Here is a 12,753-nt window from a genome sequence, read left to right on the forward strand (position 1 = left end):
ATCACAGGGACGTGGTCAAGTAAGCAATTAAGCTTTAACATGACAAATAAAACTGGGTTGCTCTTTAGGACTTAAATCACTAATTTTCCTCATCATAACTCTTGAGTTCTAGGATTTTTATATTTGGACCAAAACATAAACTAGCCAGTTTTCTTTCTATTCATTTTGTAGCAGATCATTGAATTGTGACCAGAACATAGAATTTTTGGTATTTCACATAATACTGGTAATTATGTTGCTTACTTTGGAGGGAATTTTTTTTTTCAATTAGTATATTGACAATGTGTTCTAATTGTTTTATTTTGTATGTGTTGTAAATTTAAAACTTCTCTTCAGGTTTTCCTCAAGTATGTTTTATTTCTAACTGGGTTATAAACATATTCCAGGCAAAAACAAATATTTTGTTTTCATCTACCTATAGTGGTAAATGCAGCACTGAAGATTGTAGGTTAAAAAGTGTTTCACTAAAAATATAAGCAAATCTTTACATAATATTGGTCAGATAGTCAATCATTCCTGAGCAAAGGAAATAGAATGAACCTTATTAGTACATGCCTGACATATCCTATTGAATCAGAATTCATTACTTTCCTGAATGCTTCTAATTTTTTTTAAAAAAATTATCATAGTCTTCATATTCTCTGACAAGTAATGAATTCTACCTCTCACAAGATAAAAGTTTTAAAATTCTCCTCATTTTAGCCTTTAGAAAATAATTACTGAAATACTTTCTAAACAAGCTTAAGTCTCCTCAGGGAAAAGGTCTTTCCTTGTTTCTTATTTTTGTTTCTGTTTTGTTTTTTAGTTTAAATGTATTCTATTTTTAGACAACCTATACAACATGTTTTTTCCCTTAAAAACAATGCCTCTGTTCCAAATAAATCAAGGTAAAAATAGATGAAGAGCTCAAGATGATATCAGTCCCATTTTGTCCAAGTCTTGGTATCTTATGGATGAAGGACATAAGCCAGTTATGACAGCAGTTGATCTGTCCAAAGTAACAGCCAGTTTGTTAACATTTCTTCCATTTCTAAACCATCCTTAAAGAAAATCATATCAGCAGAGCAACCAGGCCACCTGAATTCAAGTTTGCACCAATAAAGAAATGATAGTTTTTGAAATTAGCAAGGGTATGCTTGATTTGTTCTGCAGTCCCAGTCATAAAAGTTCTTACTCTTTCTAGCCTCTGTTCTTCAAGTTTGCCTTTGATTGATTTCATGTAATCTTTGATGTACTTCTCTTAGGCTTCTTTTGTGAAGCTAGTTTCCTGCAAGTAGTTTGTCATGACAAATATCAACACCAGTGATAGCAGTGTTTATGGTACCTTGGCCTCGGTCCTTCAGCACAGGCATTTCCACCAATGAGCAAGTCATCAAAGTTACCCTTTGTCCTACTGACCATCTTCCTCTCTACCATCAGGCACAGCTAATGGGTGATCTTGTAGATATCAGAGAACATCTCATCATGGCTGATGAAGTCCCTGTAGAGGATCATGATGGTGGCCAAGGAGAGATGACAATGGCAGTGCTAACTTAGCAAGAGCCAGGAGCTCTGAGCAAGCTCCTTGCAGGTGGAATGACACTCAGGGAAGCGGGGAGCAGGCGGAAAAGTTTAAGTTTGTTTTTTATAAATGCTGTTAACTGTCCAAGAATCCCTGTTTTCAAAGCAAAAGTATCTTTTTTGTTGTTTCTTTTGACAGCATTGGCAGAGCAATTAAGGACACATGCTTTTGAAGCCAGGCAGACCAAATTCAAATCCAGATTCTTATTATAATACTCGGGAGAGGGGGATAAGTTATTTAATCTCTCCATCAATTCCTTTTTTTGTCAAGTGGAAATAATCAAAATAAATACACTGGTGGTGGTGGTGGTGGTGGTGGTGGTGGTGGTGGTGGTGGTGGTGGTGTGTGTGTGTTTCTCTCCAAGGCTAGCTGGAAGAGGCTGGAATGTTTTCAGTGATGCTGAAAAAACCCTTGCTGAAGATCTTTTCCATCTTAATCAGTGGCTTTCCCTGTCAATCTCCCTTCTTTCTCATCCAGAATACTGTGGGCAGAAGGAGATGCCCATGGGATCTTTATCTCTCTTGCTTTTGTACAGAAGAGAGGGTTTTTTGATCTGTACGGTCAGGCATTAAGGTAAGGGTTTTTGTGGACTAAGTGCTCTCTGTTAATGGGCAGATGAATTGCAGAGGGGATCTTTTTGCTGGGAAGAAATATGGCTATTATGTCAGTTTCTCTGGTAGGGTCTGAATACCAAGGATTTGCCCAGGACTGAAGGGTTTAGGGGATTCTCAGGGTTAAAGCTATGACAGACACCCACATTAGTTTTGCCTTTACTTTCCTTGGTTTATTAGTGTAAATTTGGTAATTTTTTTTTTAGCTATTTGCTCATGGAAACCTCCTCCTTGTCATCTCCTAAGAAACACATGAGACCTTTTTAGAATGGTAAAGGTTTTGATGATGCTTTATGTAATCTATCTTTCTTTTCATTTCTCTCTCACATGTGGAATATGAGTTATTCTCAATTATATTTTACACATCTCACATTCCATTCTTTTAGCCATATGACAGTTCTCTTTGGAATACAAACATGGAAAATAATATATTTCCCTTTCAACTCCAAATTGGTTGCATCAATCATGTTCTTACTAAAATTATTTTTTTTAATTTTTTTTTATGTTTTATTTATTTCTAGGAGAGAGAGAGAGACAGCATGAGCAGGGGGTGGTCAGAGAGAGAGGGAGTCACAGACCGAAACAGGCTCCAGGCTCCTAGCCGGCAGTCAGCACACAGCCCGATGCAGGGCTCGAACCCACGAACCGGGAGATCATGACCTAAGCGAAAGTCGGACGCTTAACCGATTAAGCCACTCAGGCGCCCCATTACTAAAATTATTTCTGACAATCTTTTCTTTTACCTTTATTTACCTTCTCACTATACCTATTGATGAAGCCAAATATATTTTCATGGCTCTCTTCTTCAAACTCATTGTTATTTGCATGAATTCTGTTTTCATTATCTTCCCTGTCCTCCACTTGGTTATTGCCCTTGAGATAGTGTATGACTTATAATCACCCTTCTTTTTTTATTGCATGAAGCCTTCTTACCTTAGTGATGATGATTATTTAGATTATTATTTTCTGCTTCTTTAGGCTATTAATTTTTATTCGTGTATCTTTCTCTTTCATCAATGGTAACTTCATTGTTGGGCTCCTTTCTCCCTTATTTTTATCATTGACTATCTTTGAAGCATTGCCCCCAAAACTTCTCATTTACAAAGGTTGAAGCAGAGATAAGTAAATGAGTTTAGGTAGTTACATTTGTCTTCCTTTCCAGTTTTATAAAGTTCTTTGGTTTATTTTTAATCATGAAACAAAGATGAAAAGCTCAGAAAACATAAAACTTCATGACGAAAGTATTAGATAGTGTTCTATCTCTCAGATGGAGTAAAAGTTTATTAATTAGAGATTAGTATCTAACTCCAAGACCAACAAATAGTAAGCACTTAATTTTGTTTTTAATACTATTATTGCTATTAAACCGTAATGATAAAAGTTGGTTCTTAGAAAATTTTAGGTTTTTTTAAATGTTTATTTATTTTAAGAGAAAGAGTGTGTGTGTGAGCAAAGGAGGGGGAGAGAGAGACAGAGACAGAGAGAGAGAAAGAGAGAATATTCCAAGCAGGCTCCATGCTCAGCACAGAACCCAATATGGGGATTGATCTCATAACCATGAGATCATGATCTAAGCTGAAATCAAGAGTCAGAGGTCAAAAGACTGAGCCACCCAGGCACCCCTATACTATATATATTTTTTAATGTTTTTACATGAACAAAAGATAACAATCTATCTTCATAATGCACCTTTGGCTAATAATGATCAGACAGTTGAATCACAAAGTACAGGATATTGTTAGAAAGTCTTATATGATTATTTTACATGTTTGTAGATTTTTTTTCAGTAATAATAATGACTTTGATTATTCAAACTAATGTCTGAACTTCTTATGCTAGTGCCAACATTTGCAAAAACTCTAGCCAGAGAGAATAATTATTTTGTTAATAATTATTTCAAATTAAAGTAATATAAAGTGACCCTTTTGAGTTTATTTATTAATTTTTGAGAGACAGAGAGAGCGAGCACATGTGCGCAGAGACATGTACGCGCACAAACATGTGAGAGCACACACATATACACACAAACACGAGTGGAGGAGGGGCTGAAAGGAAGAAAAGATCCCAAGCAGGCTTTGCACTGTCACTGCAGAGCCTGATATGGGGGGTTTAATCTCACAGACTCTAAGATCTGACTTGAGCTGAAATCAAGAGTTGGACGCTTAATGTACTAGGCCACCTAGGTGCCTCTATAAGTTGATCTTTTATGTATCAATGTCTCTTCTATAGGAAAAATTATAACATCAAAGGTTGATATTTTCAGGGTCCAGTTACCAAGGTTCTTTCCTTGTACCCTAGGAATAAGCTTTTTTTTTTCTATAAGAAGCCAGACAGTAAATATTTTCAGCTTTGTGGGCTGTACAACAAGCATTTTGTCTTTATCACAGCTACTGAACTCTGCTGTTGGAGTTTGAAAGTAATTATTGATAATGCATAAACAATGGACATAGTTGTGTTCTCATAAAAGTTTATCTATAAAAGCAAGTGGTAGGCCAGATTTCTTATGCAAGCTATAGTTTACCAGCCTACAGAGCCTAGCACCATGATTTTGTTCAATTTTGGTATTATTTATTTACTTCTCATATACCAGATATTGTGTTAGGGTGTTTTTCTACATTATAAATGTGAATCTTCACAAAAATTCTATTAGGTATTATTCTCCTTTTATAACTAAGGAAATAGAAGCACTGCAACTTAAGGTACATTTAGTATGTGGCAAAGCTGGCCTTCAAACAGCCTTCTGACCCAAGTCTGTTTCACTCCAAAGCTTGGGCCTTGTTCTGTGTTCCTAAAGAATGCTTGAGAAACTAAGCATTACTATTACTAAGGTGACTGCTCACTGATTTGTTACCACTTCCAAGGGGATCGGTACACTTAAACAATTTAACATTTAAAATAAAGGATTGATGTTCAGTAACATAATTTTAGCAATAAATTTCACTCTGTGAAGGAGTAGGGTTTCTTCCTTGCTTTCTTAGAACTTTGATATGAAATCTGAGACCTACACAGATAGTCTACTCTATTCACATATACAAAATATCTCTGAATTATGAGAATAATAAATGAATTTTCTTTTTTTATTATATTCTGGGATTTATGAACATCAGACTTAAGATATTCTCAAAAAAGCTACAATGAAACAGAATTTGTGCCAAACCTGTATCCAATGAAAAAAATATTATATTCATAGGTTAAAGATAACAAAATTTAGTTTACATGGAGTTAGATCGGAAATTATTGATCATCTTGAGGTAACGAAGAGAGTGGAAAGAAAATAAGAGTTATTTTGATGTCTGGTTCCATCATATACTGGCAGCATGTACACGAGTGACTTTCTTAGCATGAGTGACAAGCGTGACTTAGCTGGCCTAGTCATAATACCTTTAGGTATAAAATAAGGTCTATAACTGTTTTACAGTTATACATACAGATGAAATGTAAAAGGTGTTATGTTATAGATACTATGCAAATGTTTATGTATCCCAAATGTCTCTAAATCTTTCAGCTTGCTGGAATCACTCTGACCTGTAAATACATACAGAATGGCCCAAACTCTGTCTTGTATAAGAAGGGCCACTTAATTCTCTCTTAGTATTGGTAGGCTTTGCTTATTTAGATGAGGCTTATGTTGTTCTACATTACTTTTCACACTCTATTATTTCCCATTTTTGCTTTTTATTGTTTTAGTATTGACCATCCCATACCTCTTGCTGTTGTTTCTTTTTCTTTGCATCATATAAAACTAGATGGAAACAGAGTCTGCGTTCCGTGCTTTCAACTATGCTGAAGACACAGGAACCCCAATGCATGTCTACTTCCATCTCCCACCTGCCAGCTTTTAAACTCCCCCAGTTCTATTCCTGATATTTTTCTACACAGAGCAATTCACCTCACTCTTGCTGTCTCCTTCTACACTATTCCCAGTGCTGACTACACTTCTGCATCCAAAACAGTTAATTTTTTCTCAACTATGAGGTGACCACTCCAAGAGAGCAATCTCCATCTCTTAGCAGGCTAAAGTGACTGCAGTCACAAGCAGAATTTCCCCCTTTGTGATTTTATATTAATGTAGCTTTAGAAGACTACTATTTATCTATTTGTTTTTGCTGTAGCTTGTATTTAGAAACACTTGAGTTTCAACAGGGCTACCATAACAATTTCTATTAGCTAGAACTTTACTAACTTGTCCTTTCAAACAGATTATGTGTTCCATTTCAGAAAACTTTTTCTTACTGGAATGTAACACACATAAAGAATAGTAAACAAAACAAAAATATATAAATCTCATTGAATTATACTAAAGTGAATACCCTTGTAAACACTAAGTCAAGAAATAGACACTGGCATATACAGAAGCCTTATCCATAACCTCTCCCAATCATACCTCATTACATCCACTCTAAAGATAACCACTATCCAAACTTCCAGCATTGCTGATTTGCCTGTTATGACATTTTCTGTAAATGTAATCAGACTTTGAGGATTCTTTTGTGTCTAATTTATTTTCCTTATCATTCTGTTTGTGAGATTCATTTCCCATTGTTGCATGTACCTCTAATTCATGAGTTTTAATTGCTATATATAATTCTATTTCATGAATACACCACCATTTATCTCTTGTCTCTGGACCCATATTTAAGGGTTTTCCCCCCCAATATTTTGGCTATCATGAATAATGCTGCACTGAACATCACATCTATTGTTCAGACATAGCTGAGGGGGATATTCTCAGTGTTAGGTCATATATTTGTGCAACTCTAGTAAAAACTGACACAGTTTTTTCTTGGTCACTTACTGAAAGGTTTTCCTCTCAAAAGACCTAAGCGTTGGTGTTCTGCCTTTATGATTTTGGCTTTATAGCTCTCATGTTCAATTACCAGCATCCAATTCTGTCTTCTGCTAAGAATTGACAGCTCTCATGACATAGCTGACTTGAGGTAACATTCCATTAAATTGCGATATCCAAAGCAGCTTGCCTTTGCTAACTTATTTGGAAACTGTATCGCTTTACTTTCTAAAACTTACTTCATAGGAAGTGGAGGACCATTGCCTCTTCCGTGAATTTGAAACGTTCATCTTATTGTATATCCTCGGTTAAAGAAAATGTATAAAATGGCTTTTAGGCCTTGAACTACATTTGCTTTCCGGCAGCTAGTAAGGGAAAATCCATCCTCTGCATGGTGCATGCAATTGTGAAGAAAGTAGTTAGGGGAAAGCATCACACTGCTGTAGTCATAACCAAGGCCTGTGATTTAGGGAATCTATATTAGAGGGAACCACAGGGAGTCAATTGCCGTCTATCTGCCTCATACACATTTTAATTATACCACTAACTTTGGCAGAAAGATGTCATCTAACCCTCTGCTAAGAAACATTCTTTGTAAAATTAAAATTGTTCTCCTAGGAGGAGGTATGTGCATAGTGAGATGCAAACATAAACACAAGCCCTATTTGTTTGAAATTAACTACTGAAATAGATGAGTCTAGAGGATCTATATCTACTTCTATTATCTATCTATATCTGTATCTCATTTTATTTTCAAAATAGCCAAAAACTGACCATGTATTTCATCAAGAATAGTAGAAAAAGAAATCTCAGCTATTTTAAAAAAAAAAAAAAAACAAATAGAAGAAAGCAAACCATTATAGATTTTCTATATGAAAATTACCGTCCTTGTCTTCTGCCTAACTTTTTTTCTTGGAACATTTATAAAATTTCAATTTTGACAGGGCAAATTTTTCAAAAGACAGTTTCAAAAGTTTAAAAATAATTTATATGAGACGTAGAAGATGTTGGTTTATACAATTCAGCCAGAGTAAAACCCAATTTTAGGGTCATATTCAAGGAAAGACTTGAAGAAAGCAGGAGAAATAGCCACAAGACTACCTGTGAGAAAGAATAGCACAGGAGGAATAGAAAATGGAAAGAGCTATAAGGAAAATCAGGTTTAGTGAATCCCGAAACAGCAAGGAGGCCAGGGTGGCTAGGAGAGAGAGAACAAGAAAGTGTATAGTTGGATATGACATCAGGAGATTCAGTGGGAATGCTGCACCCTTAGACTGTGTTCTGAAGTCATTGGAGATTTTAAACATAGCGATATATAATCAAATAGATGTTTAAGAGGATCTCTTTGGTTGTGTATGAAGAATGGATTCAAAGGGGCAAGTAGAGGACAGGCAGGCAGGAGCAAGAAAGAGGTCTTTCTGATAGTCTAGACAAGAGGTGATCATGGCTTTGATTAGATTGGTATAATTTAAAGTAGAGCCCACTGAATGCGTGAGTGGAGAAGCAGAAATACTATTTGCAGATGGAGAAGCAAATATCATCTTTATGACTGATAAATATAGCTTGGCAGACACATTGTATAGTGAATGCCAAACATGTATGCATCTTAACTCCCTACACACTGGTCTAGGAAATGGAATAGTCTCTCAGAAGAAAGTCTGAATCTTGGTAACAAATCACTTACCTGGTCTCTGCCTCTCAGGCTCACAGATAGGGAGAAGGAGTTTTGAATCACTTCACGTGGTGCATACAGCTAGTTATGTCCCCAAGGCCATTTTCTCCATTATTCAGGATGCATGATTGTGCAGCAAGAGACATTATATCCCAACTGCCATTCTTACCAATGTAATGTGAGGAAGAGTGATGTATTCACTCTCATCTTGTTTGCTTAAAAGGAAATCCTGTGCCATGAATATCTCTATTTTCCTCCCTGCCGGACAGAAATGGCAGTGCCTGGAGCATCTTGGACGTGCTATCAGATGCTCACCTTGAATGAATACTGTGTTCATAAAAGAGAGAGTTTTAATGCCTTTAAGGCACTGACTTATTGTTGGATCTTTTTTGTTACAGAAGCCTAATCTTCTTACCAATACAACTCTTTAGGCAAAGAATCCTGGCAACCTTAGGACAGAGAGAATGTGGAATGGTAGTGAAGAGGCATGCCATGCTGTCAACATCGATGGTCTTGCAGAAAGAAATATCCATATTTTCTTCCTTTCTGTATCATGTACATGTTTATACATTTTAGCTAATAATCCTGTTCTTTTCTGGTTTCTCATCTATTTCACTAACACATGACAAAGTGACACAGAAAGTTTACAAAGTGAGACAGAAAGTTAAGATGAAAGGGTATAGCTGAAGGAGAAATGGCTATCTTCCAGGAATTCAGACCCAGAGTTGGCTACAATAGCTGATAAAGATTGGAGTTTTCTACTTTCATGAAGAAAAATATTCCTTTTCTTTTTTATAAGAAATAGATGAATTATACTAGAAATAATCAATCCTTTGTAGTTGATGCTATTACTAATTTGTTTAAGGATGGATGAATGCTGTATGCTGTAATTAGACCTACAGGGGATGAATGTTAATAGAATTTTTGGTTATACTTTCTAGATACTAGGTATTCTCAACATACTAGCTATATATAGCAAATGTAAATTCTTTTGTGTTCAAATATCTACAGTAAGATCCAGAAAACCCAAAATCTTTGCCTTATGGAATTGCCTCTCTCAGATACAAACTTGAGAGCTAACTTCCACTTCTATCAGATAGATATACATGTGCAAGACCATAATTTAGAGCAACTCTATTTTTTTTTTTTTTTTGTCAAAGGCAGATATATCTAGCTTTTGGTAATAACAATGATTACCTGCATTCCAGAATTCCCAGTACATATACAATTTCAATAAGGCAGTTAAATGGTTCATTCTAATGCTTGGTGAAACAGAAGAGTCATGCATTTTTATCAGGACGGTTCAGAAGCACAATTTGGGGGACATTGATACATAAATTTCTGTCCCTAGTTAAGCAGGTTTGGGGTCACACACGCTTCCCTACTCCTGTGATAAGCAATATGGGACAAGCATTCCTTTCCTTCCCTTTGTTAATCGGTACTGAAAACTAGCAAAAATAGTCTAGCTACTTGCTCCAAGAAATATTTGCTGAAAAATAAGATGAAACCAACTAAATGAGTGTCCTCAGTCAGACTAACAGATAACTCGTTAAGAATGTCTTGAAGACTCTTGTGCTCGCTTCGGCAGCACATATACTAAAATTGGAACGATACAGAGAAGATTAGCATGGCCCCTGCGCAAGGATGACACGCAAATTCGTGAAGCGTTCCATATTTTTGGCAAACCATGAGAGACTCTTGAATGCTGACAAAAACTGAGGACTGATGGATGTGGGGGGGAGGGGGGATGGGCATGGAGGAGGATACTTGTGGGGATGAGCACTGAGTGTTATGTGGAAACTAATTTGACAATAAACTATTTGTAAAAAAAAAAATTAAATTAAAAAAAAAAGAATGTCTTGAAGACTCTTTTTGCCTTGCTTTGCCTACCAGTCCAAAGCTTCTGTTTCATAAGCCATGTCCAATCCAAAGGAATTCCACTCACTAAAACACCTGTGTTAAAATCATTCAGCTCAGACACCAAAAGCCCTAGGAATATCTACCCCTGACTTCCCCCTTCTGAGATACTATTAAGAATATTTCCAGGTTGTCTTCTCCCTACTGCTGTAGGTCTAATGAGTTTAGTTTTTTTTGTTATCAACAGGTTTCTCTTATAATCCTTTTGGGAGGTGATAACTGAAAACTACAAGCTTCATCTTAAGCTTGGTTTTCTAGTCCTTCCAGCTGTTATATCAACTTCTCAAACATCTCAACTACTTTTCTGCTTAATCAGTCAGCTTCTGTTTATTAGCTTGAAACCAAGATTCCTGTCTGTTACACTCACAAAGTTATTCCTTTCAAATCTCATTAAATCCTATACAAAGGCTGGGTGAACAAAACAGGCTTCCATTCAAAGGTAAGATATGTTATTTAAAGTGGAATCTTTGTCATAGTGGGCTTTTTAAATTAGCAGTTATGCTAGGAAGAGAATTAGTGTAGATAACTTCAGGTTGCCTAAATAGCAAAAGAAGGAAGGAAGGAAGGAAGGAAGGAAGGAAGGAAGGAAGGAAGGAAGGAAGGAAGGAATCACAACAAAACAAGCAAATAACAAAACCAAAGAACACTCAGGACAAAAGCCCATTTCTATTTCTTGTATTTCCCCTTCCTCTATTTCCCCACCTACTCTTCACAACTGAAATTTTAAACTAATACAGCTCCCAAGCATATTTCAATACTAACTGTGGGCAAAGCTGATTACCTTCAATAGGAGGCAGTCATTAGGGAACAAATTATGTCCTATGAAGAACTTCAGTAATAACTATGCCTGTATCCCAAGTGTCTGTCTGTAATTCTTATCTTCAGTTGTCAATTGGTCTACTGGTTAAACAGTCTATTTTAGCTGGTTGAAAGGAAGATAACTAAGGAATTCGCTGGAAAGGAGACAGCAATTTGGTAGCTAACATCAGTTTGGCTCTCCTAATATGGACAAAGAATGAATCTAGAGTCCTAAGGCTGCTTTCCTTATAACTCACATAAAGTTTGACAAAACCTGTCTGAACTCCCACTTTAAGGATGTAAGGGTGATTGAATGGAGTAAAGCCTTCAGAAATGTGAAAAAAATCTTGTTGCTTGAAAGATAAGGACTAGACTAAAAATTCGAGCAGCTGCAGTGCTCTTTTATCAATTTAACTTGAAGTTTGGGAAGCCCTTTCATCTGTGCAACTAGTTCATTCCTTAGCTGAGGAATGTTTTGCTCTATTTTATCTCTTTTATTTATTAGTTCTCATCTTTTCTTCAAGATCACATATTACTTAATATGTTAGCCCTTGAGTCTCTATCTCTTAGTATTATGATTTGTTCTTTCATGGTTTTCATCTCTATTTTCTGGGGAGAACTCTTCAATAGATCCTCCATCAATCAATCTCTTTTGTGACATCAATTATACTCTTTGCTGATCAAAACACTAATTTTAATTCTTTGATTATCCTTTGACTTACTCTGTAATCCTTGCCTTGCCTTGATCTCAATATTATTTTATTTTCATAGCCGTCCTATTGTACTGCACCCCAGATGTCCAAGAGACATAAGTTTTGGGGGAGGCATATACATTGATCATCCCTAAAGGAAATCAAGCTCTCACTGTTTCTTTTCTGACACTGAAGAAGCCATCTGACTCGAAGTCATGGATAATCTGTGACTGTTAGTTTTATCCTCTGGGAAGCAGACCCAAGGATCAGACTAGACATGTGAGATATTAATTAGGGGAAACATATCTGAAGGAGAAATGGGATTATGCTGGAGAAGATGGAGAAAACCTTCAAACCACAATTTCAATACAGGTCTCACCCCACTGATTAAGAGATGGAAGGAAGAAGGCTTAGCTATGAAGACTCTCAAACTTCAGCACAGTTCTAAGTAAGTTTGGGCCAGGCCAATCAAGAGTCTTCAAGCCAAAGTTGTCTGCCAGTAAAGGAGTCCCATGTCTCACAAAAATGGACCTGCATTGGTATCCCTGAAGCCCATCATCATTGGCTAGGAGCAGTTCATGACTATGAATGCAGAGTGGGATTCAAAGAGGCAGCTGCTGGGAACTTCAGTCTATTATGCTCCCATACAGAAGAGCTAAGCATCTAATTTCCATGGCTTCCAAAAAACTTAGTCCAAGCTCCTGTGTGCTGTATCA

At 36.4% G+C, this 12,753-nt stretch overlaps 1 non-coding gene and 1 pseudogene across 1 annotated transcript; one reads left to right on the top strand and one right to left on the bottom strand.

Moving 5' to 3' along the window:
- Positions 1 to 1,051: 1,051 nt before the first annotated feature.
- Positions 1,052 to 1,494, bottom strand: LOC120221732 (annotated as a pseudogene).
- Positions 1,495 to 10,202: 8,708 nt separating this feature from the next.
- On the top strand, positions 10,203 to 10,309 carry LOC120221738. The gene has a single exon (XR_005525882.1). It is a non-coding gene; the product is annotated as a U6 spliceosomal RNA (small nuclear RNA).
- The last annotated feature ends 2,444 nt before the right edge of the window (positions 10,310 to 12,753 follow it).

The sequence above is a fragment of the Hyaena hyaena genome, unplaced genomic scaffold (genome assembly GCF_003009895.1).
Source record: "Hyaena hyaena isolate Hyena2069 unplaced genomic scaffold, ASM300989v1 scaffold_810, whole genome shotgun sequence".
NCBI lineage: Eukaryota > Metazoa > Chordata > Mammalia > Carnivora > Hyaenidae > Hyaena > Hyaena hyaena.